This window comes from Nannobrachium achirus (genome assembly GCF_963921795.1).
Source record: "Nannobrachium achirus genome assembly, chromosome: 4".
Classification (NCBI taxonomy): domain Eukaryota; kingdom Metazoa; phylum Chordata; class Actinopteri; order Myctophiformes; family Myctophidae; genus Nannobrachium; species Nannobrachium achirus.
In genome coordinates this window covers 70,612,098-70,638,306 of record NC_137813.1, presented here as the reverse complement: position 1 = coordinate 70,638,306, position 26,209 = coordinate 70,612,098, and the positions used below count along the sequence as shown (strand labels likewise).

At 43.6% G+C, this 26,209-nt stretch overlaps 1 protein-coding gene across 3 annotated transcripts in view; it reads right to left on the bottom strand.

Annotated features, from left to right (window-relative positions):
• Positions 1-24,935, bottom strand: part of LOC308283758 (interferon-induced very large GTPase 1-like) — a 48,681-nt gene extending 23,746 nt beyond the window's left edge. For 2 of the 3 annotated variants that reach the window (XM_080724238.1, XM_080724240.1), the window contains exons 1-2: positions 24,593-24,935; positions 309-373 (exon numbers count right to left, since the gene is read on the bottom strand). The gene's annotated coding sequence lies outside the window, so the exon portion shown is untranslated. The remainder of the gene's footprint in view (positions 1-308; positions 374-24,592) is intronic. The other variant, XM_080724239.1, reaches the window with a different exon arrangement.
• Between the last annotated feature and the right edge of the window lie 1,274 nt (positions 24,936-26,209).

Here is a 26,209-nt window from a genome sequence, read left to right as displayed (position 1 = left end):
CCCACATTTTTGTTGACTGATTTGATCCCTCAGATGAATTAAATCAATTACTATTATCAGAACATTATCAGAACATAGTGCTTTAACATATCATTGTATTATTACTATTATAATTTTTTACACCCATGACATAAATGCAGGAGTTCTGATGCAGGAGTCCATTGGCCCTCTGGCATTTTCGTCACTTCCGCCCCTCTCCTCTTTGGCTCTGCCTCTGCCTATCTCCACCCCCCCAGGCTTTCTAAATGCTGATTTATTTATAAAATATACATTTGTCAAATAAATTAGTTAAATCTTCCAAGACTTACGCCTGTGATGTTGTCTACACGCAGCAAGCAGCAGCAGCAGCAGCACACACACCTCTCGTAACTCTCTGAAACACAGAGTCATGATACAACAGTCAAGAAAACAACAATAGTGTTAAAATGGTTGGAGACTGTATCTACTGTAGCCCAAAGCTCACAGGTTTTCCGTCACAATTAAAATACATTTTTGTCTGGCCTTTCAGGCTTCATAAACGCCTCTCGGCCGGGCTACACCAGAAAACGTGCGTCTGTGCGTGTGCAAAAAGCCCCTGGCTACACCAAGGAGGGAGTATATGTGCGGAAGACCAGGGAGTTTGTGTACAAAACACATACGCGCGCACGCATAAAATAGAACCAATCCTATTTTTACAGCCTGCGTATCCGGTAGAGATGCCGCCGATAATCGGTAATGGATCGGATTGGCTCGATAAGGGTGTAATTTATGAGATCTGTGTTTCCGATCAAGAGGTAAATTCACAGATTATACATGCGCTAAAGGGTTTTTTTATGGTCGCGCTGTTCCTCCTCTCTCCACTTCTTTGTGTCTGTGTGTGTGTGTGTGTGTGTGTGTGTGTGTGTGTGTCACAGTCGCTCCACTTCTCTCTCTCTCTCTGTGTGTGTGTGTGTGTGTGTGTGTGTGTGTGTGTGTGTGTGTGTGTGTGTGTGTGTGTGTGTGTGTGTGTGTGTGTGTGTGTGTGTGTGTGTGTGAGAGAGAGAGAACTCATGACAGTCACGTTGTTGTTAAACCTCGTTCCAAACACCATACTTCCAAGAGTATAAAATTATCAATTCCACCGGAGCTAGCATAGCCGCACATGAGCTAATGGGTTGCCAGATTGGCCAGGTTTTGCTAGAGAAACAAGCAAACGGGTCTATAAAAACATCAGTCAAATGTTGTTGTTGCGACCATAAGGTCGCAGTTTAGTACCAGTAAGACTCCCTAATCGGGAGATAAGCGACCGTTGGTCGCTTATCTCCTGTCACACTGCTGACATCAGTATGACATCACACCGTACACAAATGACCCTTATATAAGACCGGCATTGTCTGACCTCACAAGCCCCATATTTGGACACGAACAACATATAACTCCATATGTTAAACAGTTGGTTGCTAGGGTAAAAAACATGGTTGCTATGGTAAACAGCTGGTTGCTAGGGTAAACAGTTGGTTGCTAGGGTAAAAAAACATGGTTGCTATGGTAAACAGTTGGTTGCTAAGGTAAAAGAAACATGGTTGCTATGGTAAACAGTTGGTTGCTAGGGTAAAAAAAATGGTTGCTATGGTAAACAGTTGGTTGCTAGGGTAAAAAAACATGGTTGCTATGGTAAACAGTTGGTTGCTAGGGTAAACAGTTGGTTGCTAGGGTAAAACCATGGTTGCTAAGGTGGTTGCTAACGTACACTAACAGACCAGCAACAACAGACTGTTGCCACAGCAACGTACACAAAGGTTTGTGTACACATCACACTGCTGACATCAGATGTCATACTGATGTCAGCAGTGTGATGTCATACTGATGCGGAGATATGAGCAGGGCAAAGGTGTGACGTGTGTGACGTGACGGACGGCCGGTGGAGGTTTTGATACTAAACTGGCCAACAAATAGGCCAAAAGTTTGTTTTACCAATATAAGAGTTGTAGTCCAGGCAAACTAGCGTTTTACGAGAAAGTAATTGTAACAGAATTTTTTTCTTCACAGACCTTTTCTATAAGGTCTCCAGAACAACATACTAAAAGTCCTAATAAATCCTAGTTGCGGAAATATGTTTAATTGGCACCAATCCAAGAAATCCACCCAGGAGGAAAATACCCAGAAAAAGATTTTTTTTCTGGGTATTTAAGGAGGATCTGAGGGGTCTAACTAGGGGTTTGTCATGATGCTGAATCCATTGCAGGCATTTGTTTTGCACAAAAAACATTCCGTGGGCTAGAAATGGCCTCAGAAAACAATACACGTATGGGTGAGTATTCATGTTAGTCGGAGGCCTTAGGGGTTTTTTTCTCGTGCTAATCAGTCTAAAAGTGCAAAGTTTTGCACAGATGTAGCTCAGGGCATGCTCTAATGATTTAGCTAGGGCGCCCGAGTCGGCGACCTTCGGGGTCACCACAGCACTCACAAAACTCTGACTCATCACTTTTCATCACTAAAGTCGATGGGAGCCCAACTTGATTTGGCCGCTGTGGCGACCCCGAATGTCGCAGACTCGGGGGCCCTAGCTAAATCATTAGAGCATGCCCTGAGCTACATCTGTGCAAAACTTTGCACTTTTAGACTGATTAGCACGAGAAAAAAAAAACCCTAAGGCCTCCGACTAACATGAATACTCACCCATACGTGTATTGTTTTCTGAGGCCATTTCTAGCCCACGGAATGTTTTTTGTGCAAAACAAATGCCTGCAATCGATTCGGCATCATGACAAACCCCTAGTTAGACCCCTCAGATCCTCCTTAAATACCCAGAAAAAAAATCTTTTTCTGGGTATTTTCCTCCTGGGAGGATTTCTTGGATTGGTGCCAATTAAACATATTTCCGCAACTAGGATTTATTAGGACTTTTAGTATGTTGCTCTGGAGACCTTATAGAAAAGGTCTGTGAAGAAAAAAATTCTGTTACAATTACTTTCTGTTTTGGGTCCAAAATGAGCTAGTTTGCCTGGACTATTGGTTGCTAGGGTAAAAAACATTGTTGCTATGGTAAACAGTTGGTTGCTAAGGTAAAAAAGACATGGTTGCTATGGTAAACAGTTGGTTACCAATTATCAAGACATACGGGCAGTTGACAGTTTGCCATGGTTACTCATTGAAGTTGAATCTCCATATATGGAGATAACCTACGCATCACACTAAGTCTGACCTCACCAGCCCATATTTGGGCATGAGCAACTTATGTCTCCATATATGGAGATATGATGACATCACACAGTCCTCAGCCGATGATGTGGCGTGATGTCATACAATACACAAACGAGCCCTACAGTATAAAGGGGCAATTCTTGCCAGGAAAGAAGCGTTTCTTCGACTCAGACCTTATCGCCAGGGTTGGCTTATAGCAGCTGTCGGTAGATAATGCCGGTCTTATATAAGGGTCATTTGTGTACGGTGTGATTTGCCATGGTTACTCATTGAAGTTGAATCTCCATATATGGAGAAAACCTACGCATCACACTAAGTCTGACCTCACCAGCCCATATTTGGGCATGAGCAACTTATGTCTCCATATATGGAGATATGATGACATCACACAGTCCTCAGCCGATGATGTGGCGTGATGTCATACAATACACAAACGAGCCCTACAGTATAAAGGGGCAATTCTTGCCAGGAAAGAAGCATTTCTTCGACTCAGACCTTATCGCCAGGGTTGGCTTATAGCAGCTGTCGGTAGATAATGCCGGTCTTATATAAGGGTCATTTGTGTACGGTGTGATTTGCCATGGTTACTCATTGAAGTTGAATCTCCATATATGGAGATAACCTACGCATCACATTAAGTCTGACCTCACCAGCCCATATTTGGGCATGAGCAACTTATGTCTCCATATATGGAGATATGATGACATCACAGTCCTCAGCCAATGATGTGGCGTGATGTCATACAATACACAAACGAGCCCAGATATGAGCAGGGCAAAGGTGTGACGTGTGACGTGACGGACGTGACGGACGGCCGGTGGAGGTTTTGATACTAAACTGCGACCTTACGGTCGCAATCAAAACCTCCACCGGCCGTCCGTCACGTCACACGTCACAAAACTGTGACCTTACGGTCGCAATCACACTGCTGACATCAGTATGACATCTGATGTCAGCAGTGTGATGTGTACACAAACCTTTGTGTACGTTGCTGTGGCAACAGTCTGTTGTTGCTGGTCTGTTAGTGTACGTTAGCAACCATCTTAGCAACCATGGTTTTACCCTAGCAACCAACTGTTTACCCTAGCAACCAACTGTTTACCATAGCAACCATGTTTTTTACCCTAGCAACCAACTGTTTACCATAGCAACCATTTTTTTACCCTAGCAACCAACTGTTTACCATAGCAACCATGTTTTTTTTTACCTTAGCAACCAACTGTTTACCATAGCAACCATGTTTTTTACCCTAGCAACCAACTGTTTACCCTAGCAACCAGCTGTTTACCATAGCAACCATGTTTTTTACCCTAGCAACCAACTGTTTAACATATGGAGTTATATGTTGTTCGTGTCCAAATATGGGGCTTGTGAGGTCAGACAATGCCGGTCTTATATAAAGGTAATTTGTGTACGGTGTGATGTCATACTGATGTCAGCAGTGTGTGGAGATAAGCGACCAACGGTCGCTTATCTCCCGATTAGGGAGTCTTACTGGTATGTAATATATATATATATATATATATATATATATATATATTTATAATTAAAATGTTTTTTATTTTTTCTTCTTAATACAAGAAGTGGTAATGGGTGGTACAGTGCAGCACAACAACAGGTACAAATATATATACAGTCAGTCCAAGATAATACAAAAAATAAAATACAAAGGAAATAAAAGTAGGAACCTCTTCACATCTTCAAATAAGTGTCATATTTATGTTAGAAAACTATCCCATATCTCTTTCATCTTTCCCATACCATTCACTCTTCCCAGCATGTACTCATACGATGTGATTTTGATCATCTCCTCGTTCCACTCTTTAAAAACAAACATTTTCATGCCAAGAGCAAGGATCCCAAATGTGTACAATATATCGTACAGAAAAACAATCTTAATGGCCTATTATTGATTCTGCTTTTAAATTAAAAAAAAGCTATTAACCAAGCAAGCTGAAATGTTATTGAATATAATTGAAAGAGAGTGACATGGTTTGTTTTTTTGCCTTGAAAATAATGAAGGGCAGACAATATTGCCACTGATGTATGGGAAAACGTGTTTTTCTTTTTTTTTTCCTTTTTTCAAATCTTACGATAAATGTGAGACGTTTCTGTGAGCGTGTCTGTGTGTATGTAATCCGCGTATCTCGAGAACCGTTCCTCCCCGCCGCGGCGCGCATTGCCCGGACTAGACCCGACCCACTGCACGTTTTTTTGGAACCGGCACGAAAGGTTCGGAATCGCCGTAAGCAGAGCTGATGTCTGACATCAGGCTGCTCATTTTGACATCACAAAAGATCTCCATATACGGGTATAAAAGGGACACAGACAGACTGACAGACTGATAAATGGACAGAGGCAAACAGATGGTCAAAACAGGTCCTATGACAACAGGTATAATGAGGTTTGCCTTAAAGGGTGGGGCATTCATTCTCTATTTACATCGTTCCCGAGTAGGCTGCTCACTGACTAGAGCCAAGCTTCTTGTAAATAATAATACTCCCCCACTTGATCGGATCCGTGATTGATCAGTATTGGGTGATCAAAGGTGATTGGTTCCATCAACTTGAAATAGCTATTCATGCGTTCATTACATCTAGGCTGGATTACTGCAATTCGACTATGGAACAGTCTACCTTTTAATATTAGATCTGCCCAGTCAATTGGTGTTTTTAAATCCTTATTAAAAACCCATTTGTTTTCCCAGGCTTTTAACTCATACAGTGCCTATCCCGAACTAGTTCGGGATATTCGGGATCAAAAACAATTTTTTATTTGCTATTTTACTTACCCCGAGCTGCTTGGAGCAACGTGGGTGGTCCCGGCTCGCTAGCCGCTAGCCAGCAAGCCAGCAAGCCATTCTACTCTGTCCGACGATATATTCCATTGAAAATGGTTTAAAATAAAGTTTAGACCCCCCCAATGTTCACCCAATGTTCATAGTAGGCGGCGCGACGTATTCCAGGGTGCCTATCCCGAACTAGTCCGGGATATTTAATGAAATGAATAAAAATGATAAGAGGCCTTCTGAAGCCTGGCCTGATTTTTGTAGCTACTAGCCGAAAGCTAGCAACGTCCCGGCCGGACGTTATTTGCGAATGAAATCGCCAATCTCCGCCTAATCCAATGAAAGACCGCATCTTTGAAGGCTTATATCTCTGGATTGTGTCTTTAGGGAAGCGGCGCGAGGTTTATTTACGGCGAAATCGCCCAAAAATGATCTTTTAGATCAGGGGTCTTCAACGTTTTCAGGCCGGGGACCCCCAAACTGATGGGGAGATGGAGCAGGGACCCCCTACCACCTCGTAGGGTGGGGGGGTCGGGGCTACGACATATTTTTTATTTTAAACATGTACAAGTTACAGCGAGCAGGGTGGGCCGTACCACTACCATTTCTAAACATACTTATTAACTGAGAACCAATGTCAATAATATCAACAATCTGTCAATTGCATAGTAATCATGTATTCAAGCTATTCAAAATGGATAGAATCATGATTTATTTTTTAACATAAATGTGGGAAAGAAAAAAAAAACATTTTTTGAAACCTTTTTTTCTTCTTTTTTTTAAGCAATAATTTCGCGGACCCCCTGCAGTACCTCCGCGGACCCCCTAGGGGTCGCGGACCCCCTGTTGAAGACCCCTGTTTTAGATGACAAAATGGGAATAGCCATTCTGTTAGCATTATCATCCGGGACATTTCCATGACGTGCATGAACGTGAGCACGTGAGGTCCTGGAAGGTTAGGTCCTGGAAGCTAAAGCACTCGCCTATGAGAGATGCGCTGGCATTCTTTGGCCCCTAGAGGGCGCTGGCACTCAATGAGTTAATTGCATTTAAATTCAACCCACCTAGTTGTTTTTAATTGATCCTAATTGCATTTAAAGTAATCTTTTGTTTTGTTGTTTTCTAATTGTCTTCTTGCATCTTTTTAAACTGCTTTGATGATTTGTATTGCCTGTGTGTTATGACCCATGGCTCGTAGTGGATCAAAACATATTGACTCGACACCACTTTGCAACAATACAAAAGATTTATTACAATATGTCGAGTGGTTTAGGTTTACAAAGGTCTTCTCTTTTCATTATACAAATATTAAAAAGCAGTAGCAAAAATAGAGATATAGCAGTTGTTAGGACTTGTAGCTAGAATAAATATATTATAATTGCGACCGTAGGTCGCATTTACTATCAAACCCTGCACAAAGTGTCAGTCTGTCTGTCAGTCTGTCTGTCACACCTCACACGTCACACTTTTTCCCTGCTTATATCTCCGCAACCGTTGCCCCGATCCATGCCAAATTTTGCACACACGTTCCTTGGCTGCCAAACTACAACCCCCAAGGACCCCCGGAGCTCCAGGGACCCCCAGGTCTCTGGGGGACCCCCAGATGTAAAAAATGACCAAATGCGCAAACATGACCAAATGACCACCCCAACGGGGCTGCTCACGGGGAATTCCCGGGGACCACCGACTCCTGGTGCTCCAGAACGGATGCAAAAGTGGTGGCGCCCCCAGTGGAGGACCCCATACACTGCAGCTCACATAAAATGCCGTAACTCCGGCTAGGAGCGACCGGGACAGCCGGGGCCGGTACCTATTCGTCCGCCTTGCCGGCGCGGAGACCCCACCCCTCATTTCTCACATGGCCCTCTTCTAGCGCCACCATGAGGCCGATTCTTGCAAAACACATTTTTGGACACTGCTCCTACAATTTTCGCCCTAAAATCACGCGAATCGGTACACAGTATGTCTACACTCATCCCATCAACATGAATCTGTCCCATATAGCGCCACCTCCAGGCCGATTTTTAAAAACACATTTTTGGACACTGCTCCTACAGATTTTGCCCTAAAATCACGAAAATCACTACACAGTATGTCTACACTCATGTCATCAACATGGATCAGGAAGATTTTGGCAAAACACATTTTTGCCCTATTGGTGGAGATAAGTGACCTACGGTCGCTTATCTCCCGATTAGGGAGCCTTACTGGTACTACTAGGCTTTGATATAATGAGTGGAGGAGTTCAGTATAAGCTCAGACGGTGAGCGGCCGACGGTCTAAAATCGTGACACAAATAATACCAAACAATTAACCCAATATAAACAATGGTCCAAAGAAACGAAACATAATAATAACCAGTAAGGCTCCACAAATAGGGCAAAAATGTGTTTTGCCAAAATCTTCCTGATCCATGTTGATGACATGAGTGTAGACATACTGTGTAGTGATTTTCGTGATTTTCGGGCGAAATCTGTAGGAGCAGTGTCCAAAAATGTGTTTTTAAAAATCGGCCTGGAGGTGGCGCTATATGGGAGAGATTCATGTTGATGGGATGAGTGTAGACATGCTGTGTACCGATTTGCGTGATTTTAGGGCAAAAATTGTAGGAGCAGTGTCCAAAAATGTGTTTTGCAAGAATCGGCCTCATGGTGGCGCTAGAAGAGGGCCATGTGAGAAATGAGGGGTGGGGTCTCCGCGCCGGCAAGGCGGACGAATAGGTACCGGCCCCGGCTGTCCCGGTCGCTCCTAGCCGGAGTTACGGCATTTTATGTGAGCTGCAGTGTAGGGGGTCCTCCACTGGGGGCGCCACCACTTTTGCATCCGTTCTGGAGCACCAGGAGTCGGTGGTCCCCGGGAATTCCCCGTGAGCAGCCCCGTTGGGGTGGTCATTTGGTCAGTTTAGCACATTTGGTCATTTTTTACATCTGGGGGTCCCCCAGGGACCTGGGGGTCCCTGGAGCTCCGGGGGTCCTTGGAGGTTGTAATTTGGCAGGTAAGGAGTGTGTGTGCAAAATTTGGCATGGATCGGGGCAACGGTTGCGGAGATATGAGCAGGGCAAGAGTGTGACGTGTGAGGTGTGACAGACAGACTGACAGACAGACGGACTTACACTTTGTGCAGGGTTTGATAGTAAATGCGACCTACGGTCGCAATAAGCTAACAGAAAGGAAACGAAAAGTACACAACTTAACCCGTCAGCCTTTCCGAAGGGCTTCAACCAAACTCTAAACACAAAATAAAACAATGCAGCTCAGCGGGGAGCCCTGCGGCTACCAGGACTCGATGTGGTATAGCAGTCGTCGCCATTTTATAGGAACAGCAGCGGGCGGGGGGCGCCTCCCGTTCTGCTGTCGTCATCACTCTCCAGCCAACCGAACCATCTCCATCATCTACTGTCGCTGCATGATAATAATAACAGGGCAGGGACCCTGACACTCTGTTTTTAAATGTTGTACAGCACTTTGGTTCAGCTTGCCTGTTTTTAAAAGTGCTATATAAATAAAGTTTGATTTGATTTGATTTGATTTGAAAAAACAAGATCGACCCATCTCTAGTATCCGGGGCTCGCACTATCCGCGAGCCTGGTGTAGCCGATATCATTGATTTATATTGGATCTTTCCAAAACGCTCGTACGCACTGACGCGCATGAAAAGGCTTGATGTAGCCCGGCCGTCAGGATCCCCCAGGAGGAAGTTGCTAATGTGATATGGTCCCGGGCCGGCTCTGCCCCTTTTCAAACCATTTCTACAAAAAACAGGTGACCTACTGTATTATAATGTAATTCTTCGGGGCGTGTCATAGCTACTTAGACATTTTCAGCATGGAAACGATTATGCAAAAGATAATTGTGATAATCTCAAATAACTGTGAATAGAATAAGATGATTATGTAATAAAAGTGACAGGCCTGCAGGGTCCAGAGGGAACCTCACAAACCAATTACTGTCTATGAAAAATGAATATGACCTGGTCATGGTCATGTCCATATCGTTTCCGCAGTGAAAAGTATTAGCCTCAGGATTGACCCTTGAATGAAATAATAACAACAATAACAATAATAACTAGAACTGCTCGATAACCAGTAAGACTCCCTAATCGGGAGATAAGCGACCGTCAGGTCTCATGTAAAAATCGGCCTGATGGTGGCGCTAAATGGTACAGATCCTTGTTGATGACATGACTCTAGACATGCTGTGTACCTTTTTGTGTGGTTTTAGGGGAAAATCTGTAGGAGCAGTGTCCAAAATTGTGTTTTTCAAAAATCTGCCTGATGGTGGCGCTAGATGGGACAGATGAATTTTGATGACATGGCTGTAGATATACTGTGTACCGGTTTGCGTGATTTTAGGGCAAAACCTTTAGGAGCAGAGTCCAAAAATGTGTCTTGCAAGAATCAGCCTCATGGTGGCGCTAGAAGAGGGCCATGTGAGAAATGATGGGTGGGGGAGTTTGTGGTATGACTGTACGGCTTTGCATGATTTTAGGGCAAATTCTGTCCAAAAATATGTTTTTCAAAAATCGTCCAGATGGTGGCGCTAGATGGGACAGATGCATTTTGATGACATGACTGTAGAGATACTGTGTACCGGTTTGCGTGATTTTAGGGCAAAATCTGTAGGAGCAGTGTCCAAAAATGTGTTTATCAAAAATCATCCAGATGGTGGCGCTAGATGGGAAAGATGGATTTTGATGACATGACTGTGTAGAGATACGGTGTACCGGTTTGCGTGATTTTAGGGCAAAATCTGTAGGGGCAGTGTGCAAAAATGTGTCTTGCAAGAATCGGCCTCATGGTGGCGCTATAACAAGGTCATGTGAGAAATGAGGGGTGGGGGTTGTGGTTTGGCAGCAAAGGAGTGGCTAAGGTGTGTGCAAAGTTTGGCATCGATCGGGGCAACGGTGGCGGAGATATGAGTAGGGGAGACGTGTGACGTGACTGACAGACAGAGGGAGGGACTGACAGCAGGTGGAGGTTTTGATAGTACCAATAAGACTCCCTAATCGGGAGCTAAGCGACCGTTAGGTCGCATATATACACAAAGAGGCCTGTAAGTGCCATTGGAGTTACAGCATTTTTAGCGGGCTGCAGTGGTGGGGGTCCGCCCCTAGGTGTGTGAGGGGATTTTTGTGAGGGAATTTTTTATTATTCTGAATCCATTGCAAGCATTCGTTTTGCATGAAAAAACATTCATTGGGCTAAAAAAGCCCCCACAATGTTGTGAAAAGTGATGACTCATCACTAAACCATAGTGTTGTGGGGCTGTAGAAACAGACCTTTGCTCTCCACGGTCTATAATGTCATTGGATTATCTGGGCTCAGTAATCATGGTAGTTTTGAGAGGCACCTGCAGGGTTGGGAACGCTAGAGCAAACAGAGATGTCGAGGAGGAAGGAGCTCCTTTCATGATAAAGGGCTCACAATAGAATATGAAGATAACTAACTGCTCCTAAAATCTGTGTGCAGACTGAGAGCCACACAGTATGTCACGTTTCATTGGTTTGTTTGTATCACTGTTATGTTTTATTGGTTTGTTTTGTTTGTACCACTTGTACTACTTGTTTTCATTACATTGTTTTATTATTGTTGCAATGGACTGTTCACGGACTTAAAGGGGATGGCAGCAAAGGTGGCTGCCACCCAGGACTGTTTTGAAGTGTTTTATAGATACTGGTGTTGAGAAATGTTTTTGTCATGTGTATTCAGTTTTCACAGTGTCTACCTTGGGGCTAAATAAAAATAAAACCTATGAGAAACATCAGTTGGAGTGTGCCTTCTGCCTGCATGAAATCAACTTAGGAGCAGTTAAGATTATGCAGAACCAATACACCTCAAACCACTAATGTGGAAACATGTCAGTGATCAATACAATATCCAATTGATTTGCATAACAAATGCCACCTATGTGAAGTGAACAGCACTAACCTAGCAACAAAAAGACTTCCAGTGTTTGTTTGTATGTGTGTGTGTGAAAGTGAGTGAATGTGTGTGTACTGTGTTGCATGTAAAAAAATAAAAAAATAATCTATTTAAAAAATTACCCCCTGAGGCAATTGAAAAATGTTGAAAAACTATACATTTTCCCATGATATGAACATTCAAAATATAGATTAAGCATTTAAACGAACATACACAATGCTAATTATGTTTCTGGGTAAAAACAATTCGGGGACACCTCTTCACCACCACACTCTCCGCTAAGCGGGAGAGGCGGCATTGCAAGTGCTCCTGGCCATCCAGTGCAGCCAGGCGCTCAAAAAGCACCCCCAAAAGCGTTCTTTTTCCCCTTGCCAAAAAGCAGAATAGTGAGCTAGTAGATTGGCAATTATTGATTAATATTCACCACAAATTGGGATACTATGGTTAAACATCAAATATAATCTGATTTTAAATACATCCTAATGGAAACAGATGTTCTATCAAGTTTTACTTGTGACATACTGTAACTTGGGGGCTAAGATATGACACCAGTAAGACTCCCTAATCGGGAGATAAGCGACCGTTGGTCGCTTATCTCCACAAATAGGCCAAAAGTTTGTTTTACCAATTATCAAGACATACGGGCAGTTGACAGTTTGCCATGGTTACTCATTGAAGTTGAATCTCCATATATGGAGACATAAGTTGCTCATACCATAGCAACCATGTTTTTTACAGGGCCTGGGATTGATGACATCAGAAATCTCCATATATGGGCATGAAAGGGATTTTGTTTCTGGAAATATGTCTGTGGGGTGCCACATTTGGAATAAAACACTTACATCACACATCTGGATATCCATACAGCCCATCTAGTTTGCCTGTGTCCATTTATGCCCATATATCTGATGACATTGGGACACTGATCTCCATATATGGGCATAAAACTTATGTTAATTAGTAAAGCCTGGGGATCTCCATATATGGGCATGAGGGGTACCCTAAAAGGGCATCATCTGGGAATAGCAAATATAGTTATCCTAGAAAGTGAAAATCTTACATCAAAGGCCATAACTACCTACCTACCACCATACTGCATTCCTCATTAAACTACCTACCAGTAAGATGCCTATAGGGAGAAAAGCAAAGGGCGAGGTTGCACCATTTCTTGGTCTTCTGGCCAGTGATGTATATCGGACCATTTAACCATATATGGAGACATCTGGTACCCAAAGATATTCACAGATATGGGCTTAATATAGACCCCTTTCTGGGCCCGCCCCTTTCCCCCCTCCCCCTGAGCGGCAGCCATGATGGAGTTACTGCTGCAGCAGTGTGTGTCTATGTCTATGTCTATGGAGATGGGACTTTTAATGAAATTAGTCATTACCAGTCCCATCTCCATGATATTTAGATCTAATTCCTTCGCCAGTTCCATCCGCATGATTTGTAGATCTAATTCTATGAGTCCCATCCACATGATTTGTAGGTCTAATACCATCGCCAGTCCCATCCTTATGATTCGTAGATCTAATTCTATCTGTTCCATCTCAATTATGTTTAGGTGTAATTCCATCGCCAGTTCCATCCAAATGATTTTTAAATCTAATTCTATGAGTCCCATCTCCATGATTTGTAGGTCTAATTCCATCACCAGTCCCATCCTTATGATTTGTAGATCTAATTCTGTCTGTTCCATCTCAATTATGTTTAGGTCTAATTCCATCGCCAGTTCTATCTGCATGATTTGTTGATCTAATTTTATCAGATCCATCCCAATGACTTTTAGATCTAATTTCACCACCAGTTCTATCCTTATGATTTGTAGATCTAATTCCATCAGTCCCTTCTCAATTATGTGTAGGTCTAATTCCATCGCCAGTTCCATCCACATGATTTGTTGATCTAATTCTATATAGTTCCATCCTCATGATTTGTAGATCTAATTCTATCTGTCCCATCCCCATCATGTGTAGGTCTAATTCCATCACCAGTTCCATCTGCATGATTTGTAGATCTAATTCTATGAATCCCATCCCCATGATTTGTTGGTCTAATTCCATCGCCAGTCCCATCCTTATGATTTGTAGATCTAATTCCATCACCAGTCCCATCCCTATCATTTGTATGTCTAATTCTATTGCTAGTTCCATCCACATGATTTGTAGATCTAATTCATGTGCCGAATCTGAAGCCGGTGGGACGAACGTTTCTCGAGATAAGTGGATTACATACATACATACATACATACTCACAGAGATTTGTCACATTTATTGTAAGCAGATGAATTATGTGGATGGGACTGTATCGAATTAGACCTACAAATCATGGGGATGGAACTGGCGATGGAATTAGATCTAAACATAATTGAGATGTGACTGATAGAATTAGATCTACAAATCATGCGGATGAAACTGGCGATAGAATTGGACCTACACATCATGGGGATGGGACTGGTGATGGAATTAGATCTACAAATCATGACGATGGAACTATATAGAATTAGATCTACAAATCATGCGGATAGAACTGGCGATGGAATTAGACCTAAACATAATTGAGATGGAACAGATAGAATTAGATCTACAAATCATAAGGATGGGACTGGCGATGGAATTAGACCTACAAATCATGGAGATGGGACTCATAGAATTAGATTTACAAATCATTTGGATGGAACTGGCGATGGAATTACACCTAAACATAATTGAGATGGAACAGATAGAATTAGATCTACGAATCATAAGGATGGGACTGGCGATGGTATTAGACCTACAAATCATGTGGATGGGACTCATAGAATTAGATCTACAAATCATGCGGATGAAACTGACGAAACTGGCGATGGAATTGTACCTACACATTATGGGGATGGAACTGGTGATGGAATTAGATCTACAAATCATGGGAATTAATATGGAGATGGGACTGTATCGAATTAGACTTACAAATCATGGGGATGGAACTGGCTATAGAATTTGACCTTCACATAATTGAGATGGGACTGATAGAATTAGATCTACAAATCATAAGGATGGGACTGGCGATGGAATTAGATCTACAAATCATGAGGATGGAACTATATAGAATTAGATCAACCAATCATGTGGATGGAACTGGCGATGGAATTAGACCTACACATAATTGAGATGGGACTGATGGAATTAGATCTACAAATCATAAGGATAGAACTGGTGGTGAAATTAGATCTAAAAATCATTGGGATGGATCTGATAAAATTAGATCAACAAATCATGCGGATAGAACTGGCGATGGAATTAGACCTAAACATAATTGAGATGGAACAGACAGAATTAGATCTACAAATCATAAGGATGGGACTGGCGATGGAATTAGACCTACAAATCATGGAGATGGGACTCATAGAATTAGATTTACAAATCATTTGGATGGAACTGGCGATGGAATTACACCTAAACATAATTGAGATGGAACAGATAGAATTAGATCTACGAATCATAAGGATGGGACTGGCGATGGTATTAGACCTACAAATCATGTGGATGGGACTCATAGAATTAGATCTACAAATCATGCTGATGGAACTGGCGAAGGAATTAGATCTAAATATCATGGAGATGGGACTGGTAATGACTAATTTCATTAAAAGTCCCATCTCCATAGACATAGACATAGACACACACTGCTGCAGCAGTAACTCCATCATGGCTGCCGCTCAGGGGGAGGGGGGAAAGGGGCGGGCCCAGAAAGGGGTCTATTGATGACATAAGGGATCTCCATATATGGGCGTAAAAGGGATTTGGTTCCCCTGGCATCACAGGGATCTCCATATATGGGCATAAAATGGATTTGGTTACCCTGGCAACACGGGGATCTCCATATCTCCATATATGGGCATAAAAGGGATTTGGTTCCCCTGGCATCACAGGGATATCCATATATGGGCATAAAAGGGATTTGGTTCCCCTGACATTACAGTGATGTCAGTGGCTGGTTCTACAGAGGGGATCTCCATTTATGGGCATAAAAGGGAATGTATGTATGATGATGTCAGATATCATAGACGTCATAGGACTTTCACATAACGAATAACTGAGTAAGCATGTAAACCCGTAAAATCTATATTTGGGCATGGCTGATTTATGACCTCATCATGATGACACGAGCAAACACAGCTGAATTGTATAAATGATCAGTGCAGAAACCAACAGAAGTATTTGACCAAGACTCTTCGATTTAAACATCAACAAAGGTGTGACGTCTGTTGATGGTCACAAAGGTGTGACGGACGGACGGACGGACGGCCGGTGGAGGTTTTCATAGTAAACTGCTCCCTGACGGTCGCAATAAATGCAAGGTGAGAGGGGTGACCTGTCGGTAATGCATTGCATATAGAACTGTATAATAATTAGTTATAACTCTAAATACTCCTTCAAAAGAATAATCACCAGTAAGACTCCCTAATCGGGAGATAAGCGACCAACCCGTTGGTCGCTTATCTCCTGTCACACTGCTGACATCAGTATGACATCACACCGTACACAAATTACCCTTAAATAAGACCGGCATTATCTACCGACAGATTAGTAACAAGATGTCAAAATCATTTTAGGTTTACCCTACTAACCAACTGTTTACCATAGCAACCATGTTTTTTACCTTAGCAACCAACTGTTTACCCTAGCAACCAACTTTTTACCACAGCAACCATGTTTTTTTTACCCTAGCAACCAACTGTTTACCCTAGCAACCAATTGTTTACCATAGCAACCATGTTTTCTTACCCTAGCAACCAACTGTTTACCCTAGCAACCAACTGTTTACCATAGCAACCATGTTTTTTACAGGGCCTGGGATTGATGACATCAGAAATCTCCATATATGGGCATGAAAGGGATTTTGTTTCTGGAAATATGTCTGTGGGGTGCCACATTTGGAATAAAACACTTACATCACACATCTGGATATCCATACAGCCCATCTAGTTTGCCTGTGTCCATTTATGCCCATATATCTGATGACATTGGGACAATGATCTCCATATATGGGCATAAAACTTATGTTAATTAGTAAAGCCTGGGGATCTCCATATATGGGCATGAGGGGTACCCTAAAAGGGCATCATCTGGGAATAGCAAATATAGTTATCCTAGAAAGTGAAAATCTTACATCAAAGGCCATAACTACCTACCTACCACCATACTGCATTCCTCATTAAACTACCTACCAGTAAGATGCCTAAGGGAGAAAAGCAAAGGGCGAGGTTGCACCATTTCTTGGTCTTCTGGCCAGTGATGTATATCGGACCATTTAACCATATATGGAGACATCTGGTACCCAAAGATATTCACAGATATGGGCTTAATATTGATGACATAAGGGATCTCCATATATGGGCGTAAAAGGGATTTGGTTCCCCTGGCATCACAGGGATCTCCATATATGGGCATAAAATGGATTTGGTTACCCTGGCAACACGGGGATCTCCATATCTCCATATATGGGCATAAAAGGGATTTGGTTCCCCTGGCATCACAGGGATCTCCATATATGGGCATAAAAGGGATTTGGTTCCCCTGACATTACAGTGATGTCAGTGGCTGGTTCTACAGAGGGGATCTCCATTTATGGGCATAAAAGGGAATGTATGTATGATGATGTCAGATATCATAGACGTCATAGGACTTTCACATAACGAATAACTGAGTAAGCATGTAAACCCGTAAAATCTATATTTGGGCATGGCTGATTTATGACCTCATCATGATGACACGAGCAAACACAGCTGAATTGTATAAATGATCAGTGCAGAAACCAACAGAAGTATTTGACCAAGACTCTTCGATTTAAACATCAACAAAGGTGTGACGTTTGTTGATGGTCACAAAACGTGACGGACGGACGGACGGCCGGTGGAGGTTTTCATAGTAAACTGCTCCCTATTCCCTAACGGTTGAAATAACATATTATAATGATTTGATGACTTATAATTCGGGGGGGGGGGGGGGGGGGGGGGGAGAGAATATGAACAAAAAACAGCCAATCTACTAGCTCACTGTAGATCTGCTATGTTGACAAGGGGAAAAAGAACGCTTTTGGGGGCGCTTTCAGTGCGGCTGCCTGCACTAGACGGCCAGCGGCACTTGCAATGCCGCCTCTCCCACTTAGCGGAGAGTGTGGTGCGGTAGAGGAGGTGTCCCCGAACGCGCGTGTGGGTCAAAAGTGGCGACACAAAGAGCCGCCTGCTCTCCAGTGCCCACTAGAGTCAGAAAATGGCGCCTTTTGTGGCTTTTTTGTGTGCCTGGCTGCACTGGACGGCTGGCAGCACTTGCAATTCCGCCTCTCCTGCTTAAGGGCCGTTTATAGTTCCGTATGCTTGATTTTGTGTACGTTTTGGGTGAGAGAGTACGTACAGTAAATGCGTCGACATGCATAGTTCCTCTACGGCAGGGCTACTCAACTTAAGATGGCTTAGGGGCCACTCAGCCACATTAAGGAAACAACAGCCACATTTCCATCTATATAAGCCAGGCCAAACCTCATTGAACTAAAAGATTGTCATGGATGGAATGATGAAATGATCAAATTTGATCAAATTAGGCTTTATTCACAAAATGTGAAGTGAAAATTAACAGATCTGGTTCAATAGTTTTGTAACCGCCACTGTGTCTGGGTATGCAAGGCTAGTGAACTTTGGCAATGCAAAGGTATGTTTTCTCATGCCAATAACGCTCCTTTTCATTAATAGGACGGATTTAAAATAAATAGACGTTTATACTTATTATTCAATCACTCAAACCCCAGCATCCCTATTCTTGGGGGACATTCACCAAAATTAGCCAATCTACAAGCTCACCACAAGATGCATTGTGAGCTTGTAGATCGGCTATTTTTGGTTAAGAGTTTTTGTATGGAAACTCAGCCTCAGATGCAACTCAGCCTCAGATGCACTGTACTTGTAAAACAGTTTGATGCTTTGAACTTTGTAAAACACAACTGCTAGTTGAAGGAGATTTGTGGTACAATAGGCATAGTTCCCTGGCTGCTACGATCTGTTGGAATGCATGCACTGTCTGTCGGTGCTGACTGGTTGAGTCGCGGAGACAGACAAGCACAGACAAGGACTACATCTTCACTAGCCTAAAACATGACGGTCACGAGCGTTCATATCGCACGACCGTCATGCGTCTCCACTCCAGTGAGCCCGACTGTGGTTGTCTGCTGCAAAATCTCCGCAGATTTGTCTCTGGCAGTCTCGTTGTATTAATAGCTCTAGTGCAGCAGCCCGCATCTCCACACTACTGGTTCTGTCTGTGCATTGACTGCATTCGCTTCCTGACTCATATCCCTACCTACGGAGTGCACCGAGGCTCAAACATCACCGCATTTTGCGTTGCGCGTTAACTTTGACAGGCTTAGAAAAAGTCATATTTGTATTGGTATTAGAGCCCTGCAAGCCCGCCGGGACCCGACCACGGCCCGGCCCGGCCCGCCAAAAACGGGCCGGACGGGCCATTTCGCGCTGTGAATTTCACACATGACGTCTCTGTGTGCGGCTGTGCGCATAGCTAGAATGGAGAGTGTGATTGAGACAGCAGCTGCCTCGCATAGCCTATAGTCTTCTAGGCTATGGGTTCTATCTGTATCTATAGCAACACGGCTCGGATTGGTCGTGACATGAGTACATTAGCCAATGGGCGCGACACGCCGACTCAGCCGAGGGCTTTACGGCTTTTCTTCTGTCACACACTCACACAAACTCTGTGTCTGCGATTCACACAGCAAGACTAGAACATTAGGAGCACTATACTGTAGATTCACCCATTTTACAGTCATTTCTCAAATAAATCGCCCTGTAATGATTCCCCGACCTCCCGTATCCGTTCATTACGGAATGCGTCTTTACTCTTAGTAGGCTAACTGGACGATACTCCGTATTTTACGAGATGGCAAGCCGACAATAATATCAATCAATGTCTAATTTTCTGCTGTGAGGATATACATAACAAACGGTGGGTGGAGGAAGATTTCTTACTTGTGTTGTGATGTAGACTGACTTATTTCTTTTAATCAGAGCGCAAGACGAGCACAGCTATAGAGGGCTGTACATAAGTCTCCCAGTCTCCGTCCTCTCCGACCATAGTTTTCGTCGGAAAGTTTCGACTTTCTGACGTGCGTGCAGCTTTCCGAACTCAAATTAGGAGTAATCCTTTTCAGAAGTTGCAAGAGATGTCATTTTGTAGTTGAACCGGACCTTTCCGACGCAAATTTCGGTGGTCTGTGACAGTATAGACTCCCCTTGACTCCCCCTGAGAGCTGCGTGCAGCAGTGAAAGCCACGCACGGAAATAATTAATTAAATAATACGGTGACGGGCTTACAGGCCGGGCCGGGCTCGTTTCTGAAACTCACCAACGGGCTTGGGGCCGGGCCGGGCCTTAATTCCACGGGCCCGGGCCGAGCCGGGCCCCACTTTTCAGGCCCGTGCAGGGCTCTAATTGGTATGATCATGACGGGCCGCACAGACATGCGGAAAGGGCCGGGTTGAGTAGCGCGGCTCTACAGTATGTACGTGCCGACTCGCTCTACGGGCCAATTCTGCTCCCGTTGGGGCAGCGCCACATTTGCGCCTCACAGCACAGAACAGAATAGTTAACAAAAGTGCTATGGAGGTGGTTCTGCACACACGTGTACCAAAGCATTTAGCCAAAAGAATTGAACCACAGAATTTCTTGACCCGACGTGATTTCTGGTTCTGCTGTCTGTCGGCAACGTTACATCGCGGTCTAAATGTAACTCCGCGAGGGTACAGATTTAACAACATGGATCTGGACCCGTAGTAATTATAACAAAACTCGCGTACACACCTGCTCAGATATTGAACATAATTCCCAAGTAATAAATGAGCTGCTGAGCTAAGTCAGCTCTTCTTGTGTGCCTCAGCCTAATAGCTGTCTGTCTCGAGAGGCGGACCGACCTCTGTGTGTGTGTGTGTGTGTGTGTGTGTGTGCGTGCATGCGTGCGTGCGTGCGTGTTAACTAATGCCAGAGGCCGCCTCCTATGGGCACAACAGCAAAGGCAGTGGCAGCATTGGACTGAGCTGAGACTGCAAGGGAAGACTGCATGTTTCCCTGCTACGGACCATTCTGTATCTCACTGTGTTAAAAAATGTTGCCTTAGACAAATGCATTGTGGTCTTTACTCTGAAAGCGAGGTTGCAGATGTTACCATCTAAATTTAACCTCTCCATCTGGTTTCCAGGCAATCATGCTCCCTACTGTATACATCATGGTCACGAACAAACAGCTGAAACCATGTCCCACATCCTAAATGGGTGCCATGTATACAGGGGACCCTATATAAGCATTCTACTGTGAAGCAGAGCATGTTTAGCTGGTGTAATGATGATTCTGTGTTCTTCAACATTTCAGCTAAAACCCCTGATGTCATTGTTGTTAATGAAACCCATAGGGAGGTGTTTATTCTCAAGGTCGGCTGTACCTTTGATTACAGCTTAGAGGAAGCTTTCTTAACCAAAGTGTTAAAATATCATCAGCTAGAGCAGACCATCGCACAGCTTGGCTAATGGCTACAGATGTAAACTTTTTTTTTTGACAAGTTGGTTGTGAGGGGCCTTCAAATGGCCGGCCTCTCCAAAAAGAGGGCCAAACAATTAGCAAGGTGCTGCTCTGTATCAGCTATTATAGGAAGTCGCTCCATTTGGAGGAGGCATTGTTATCTTTACCCATGATTGTTGTCTGCTGTGTTTGACATGTATGCCAACAGTATTGTATGTAACAATGTTCTGTCCTACATGCACTTTGTAACTGGCTGTTTTCCTAATTATCTGACAGCACTGATATTGTTTATGTCCTTTGTACGAGGCATTCTTGTACTTCTGCTTATGTGGACATGAATAAACATTTATAGTGTGTGTGTGTGTGTGTGTGTGTGTGTGTGTGTGTGTGTGTGTGTGTGTGTGTGTGAGAGGAGTCAAGGTGTCCTCTTCACGTGGTTGCAACGACGTTCCCTTTTACCTGTTTCTTGATAAAATATATTTCTTATTGGGACCCATAGTTAGAGAACCGCTGTCATAGAAGTATAAGAAAGAACGAAATCATTAATTTTCCTCACTACTGCCCCTACGGTTTACAACGGTGGCCGTGGGTACTTCAAGCTACGGACGAATCTTGTACGTTCAGTTGAGAGCTGTACGGTAGGGTCTGTGTAGGCACCTTAATCATACAGACAATTACGGACAGGGAGAAGAAACGGACATCAAACGGAATAAATCTCTCTAACCCTCCGTTTCTAGTGTAGACCTGCGGTCCTTATGTATTACTATGCATGGCACTTTAGCAGAGAGTGTGGTGTGGCAGAGGAGGTCTCTGCGAACCTGTGCGTGGGTCAAAAGTGCCGACACAAAAAGTTGTCTCCTGTCTAGCGCCCCCTTTTTTAACCTCTACACCAAACCTATTTGCCAAAAATAGCCGATCTACAAACTTGTAGATCTGCTATTTTTGGCTAGAGTTCTTGTCAAAATAGGGATGAGGGGGTTCAAGTTGTTCATTTATTTTAAAAGAATGGCCCTATCACACACAGATTTGGTGCCTCCCCCTGTATTAATTCTGAGGACCCCCTAGGGGTCCGGGACCCCCTGTTGAATTACCCCTGGTGTAGAAACACACAAGGTGTATTTTCATTAATTACATTAATATAGCCTATAGTAGCTACCATACATAACATCTGTCCCATCTAAATACAGATAAAGTCAAATTGATAGCTCTTCTATGGAACAGTAGAAAAAATGGAATTAACATGTTAAGTGGCCTTTGATAGCTGGCAAACCACAAATTTCAATCTGAAAGAACCTATAATGTGTTGAGACACTTGGACGTACACTTGTATAGAGACATACATCATACATGTATTTTTTTCTTTTCTTTTTTTAATACATGTGGGTCTTTAAAAAAACATAATTTTCCACACTTTTATTTTTAAGGCTAGAGCCGGGTGTTTGTTTACAACGGGCTGTTGATCCATTCTAGGCGGAAAACCACAAGCAGAATAAGTGGCGTTACTTTGTTTTGTTTCCCCCCGTTTGTGCGACTCAGAGTGAGTCGCAGACTGTGCTGCGGCCCAGCCCCCAGATCAAATGGATCGGCTTGGCTCTTCTTTTTTCTTTTCTCTCTCATTTTTTGGTGCCCTTTGGCAGCGTGATGCCTGAAGCACACTGCTTCATCCCTGTGCACCTGACATACAGTCTGGAATAATGTTAAAAGAACGATGAGTCTCACATCGCGCACATTTATCGTTATATAAATAAAAATCATATAAGCATGTTTAGCTTGCTGCTTAGCAGAAATTACATTTTAAAATATATTTTCTTGAACGGTAATGGCAGCTTCCATTACTCACCGTTCAGGAGCTGTAGCCTAGTTCCAGACTCTATATAGCATTCAGAGATTGTGGAATAGTTGTCTGGCAGAGACTATACCACCAAAATGTGGAAAGCCTTACCGAAGGCCATAAAGGAGTGTGGATCCCTAGCATCCTTTAAAATCGCCCTGAAAAACCACTTACAGGCAGCAGCCGTTCGCAACTGGTAAAAAAAACATTTTTACATAATACTGCATAGTACTGTGTTCTAGCCGTCTGTCATTCAATGTTATAAGAGATACTTCAATGGTTTCTTATGGAAATAAGCTTAGTCTTTTCTAGGATCTCCTTTTAGTAGACCTTGTACCAGTGAACTGTACCGTCATGAAACTGTACATTTTCTGTAGGCCTACAGCTTATCATAAATGTCATTTTAAAATATATTTTCGTGAACAGAAATGCCAACTTCCATTACTCGCCGTTCGGGAGCTGTAGTTCCATACTCCATATAGCATTCAGAGATTGTGGAATAGTTGTCTGGCTTCACGCAATCTGGCTAGCCATCGTCATGGAAAATTTCTGTCGCTCTTTTCCCTTTGCAGAAGTTTGTAATCGAGAGAGTAGGCTTCACGAGACTACAGAGCTACAATGCCTAGCCTACGTAACTGTTGTTCTTCCCTTCCGTTTGGCAGTTACAGAAGATTATACGTACGTAGCTACCAGCTAACGAGCGTCATGGATGAACTTTCATCTGTGCGTTAGCAGATTCTCCATTTACAGTCCTTACATCTACACAAACGTTCACATTTCAAATATAAAATGCTTTCCCCATGGCCATGGATGTTACAATTCACTTCGGGAGGGTAGAACTACCCGTATCTTACCTATTGTTCAATAAAAAGCATTTTTAATCCGACCAGCGCCCATTTTCTCCATAGGCTTTTAACTACCTGAGTAACCCGACCCTATCGGCTGGGAGGTGTACTGCACTCTGATACATTATAACTAAGAGGAAGTGGCCATCGATCGGATTAAAATGATTGTTATTGAACTACACGGAATGATACAGATATTAATGCCAACCCGAAGTGAACTGTAACATCCATGGCCATGAGGTAACCACATTATATTTTAAATGTGAACGTTTTACGGGCAACAAATGGATAAAGTGCAAACACCAAGTTGAAATGCATCCATGACATCATGATGACATGTTTCAGGGCTAGTAGAACTCCTCCGCTGTAAAACTGTTGCGGAGGGTGAGGTTCAATATGGGGCTAGCTAGTAGCTAAGCTAACTGTCTGTTAGCTGTAATGACGTTTACAACTTTTAAAAGTTCCATGTAACGTGTTGTGAGTTACCTGTCACAGATGAGTCCGTATCACCAGGACACCACGAAACCAGGAACATGCTGATATAAATCCATATCGACAACAAACACTAAGTTGGATGTTTAAGGTCCTTCTTCGTAGTTCGTACTTGTACTTTGGTTTGTACGGCTGTTATTACCTTAGCCTCGTTCGAATACGAATCGTTTCGCCAGCTTGGCTGTTCGCCCCGAAAGTCGGATGTTTCACCAAGTCCGTTCACCCAGTGCTGCTTGACTTTCGCCCCGATTTTCGCCTTTTCGCTGGGTCTGTTTGCCCGCCCTTTCACCCAGATCGTGAAACAATGCTCTCAATGCGTTGAGATGACCGACGCTCCCTCATGATGCTCCACAGGCAGTTCTTCTTCTTCTTCTTCTGATAGGGTTTCCGGCAGTGTTGACGCTATTGCGTATTACTGCCCTCCACAGTTCGGGGGTATATCACAGTTTATCCGCGTCCCATTTCCCATTAAAATAATGTCCAGTACACCCCACCGTGTTCCCTTCCCATTCCCCACATTATCTCTCATTGTCCATCATTCTGACCCACCCGTCTGAGTAGGCGAGAAGCCTTCCCTCAGCGTGTTGTCTAAGTCCTCCCCTGTCACATCCACCACGTCAAGGAACCTCTTGGCCGCGTCCAGCACCATTTTAATTCTCTCTGATTTTGTCTTAATGTCGGCTGCGCAGTTGATGACCATAGCAATGAATGCTAAAAATTTCCTCTTCTCCATGGTGACGTTAAGGTTGGTTTTGTCTGCCTTTCCTTCTGTTCTCTCCATTCCTGGTTGTACTGTTATTACCCTAGCGCTTTCTTCCACTCTACTCACCGCTTCAGCGTATGACACTTGTCCCCTCGCTTCTTCTCTTACTCTGTTCACCTTTGTCTCATGAACTCTCCTTGGGCACTCTGCTGCCCCTGCATAATGATCACCCCTACAATGCACACATCTTGCTTGTTCTTCTTTGCACTTCTCCTCACGGCAGCTGTCCTTCCCACACCTCCCACATCTTCTGTTTCCCCCACACACAGATGCGACATGACCATATTCCTGGCACCTAAAACACCTCAGCGGTGCTCTTACAAAGGGCCTGACCCTATAACACACATAATCATAATAAATCCTCTCTGGCAGTAGCTTCCCTTCAAATGTCAGTCGCACTGATTTTGTTTTCTCCCGCTCCCCGTTTTTAAAGCGGGTTAGCCTTCTCGCTTCAGTTACACCACAAACTTCGAGAAACAGTTCTTCCCTCACTGTCAGAGGCACTCCACTTATTACTCCCCTTTTCTTTTCTCTTCCCCCAAGTCGAAAGCACCTCACTGGGCACTCTCCAAAAGATCTAATCTGCGTTGCTTTTTCCTCCTGTTCCTCGTCCTTACACTGGATGACAACCATCCCAGTCCTAGTAATCCTGACTAGCTCTACCTTCCCAATTGCTCCTTCCACAAACTTCCCCACTTGCCGTGAGTCACTGAAAACACCGTCTTTCTGCACATCCGCGATCATCCCCACCGTGTACTTCTCTTTAGCATCTGATCCTCTTGAATCTTTTCTCTTTCTTTTCTCTGCTCGGATATGCTCTTCCTTGTCCGCCTCATCTGAGCTTTGGT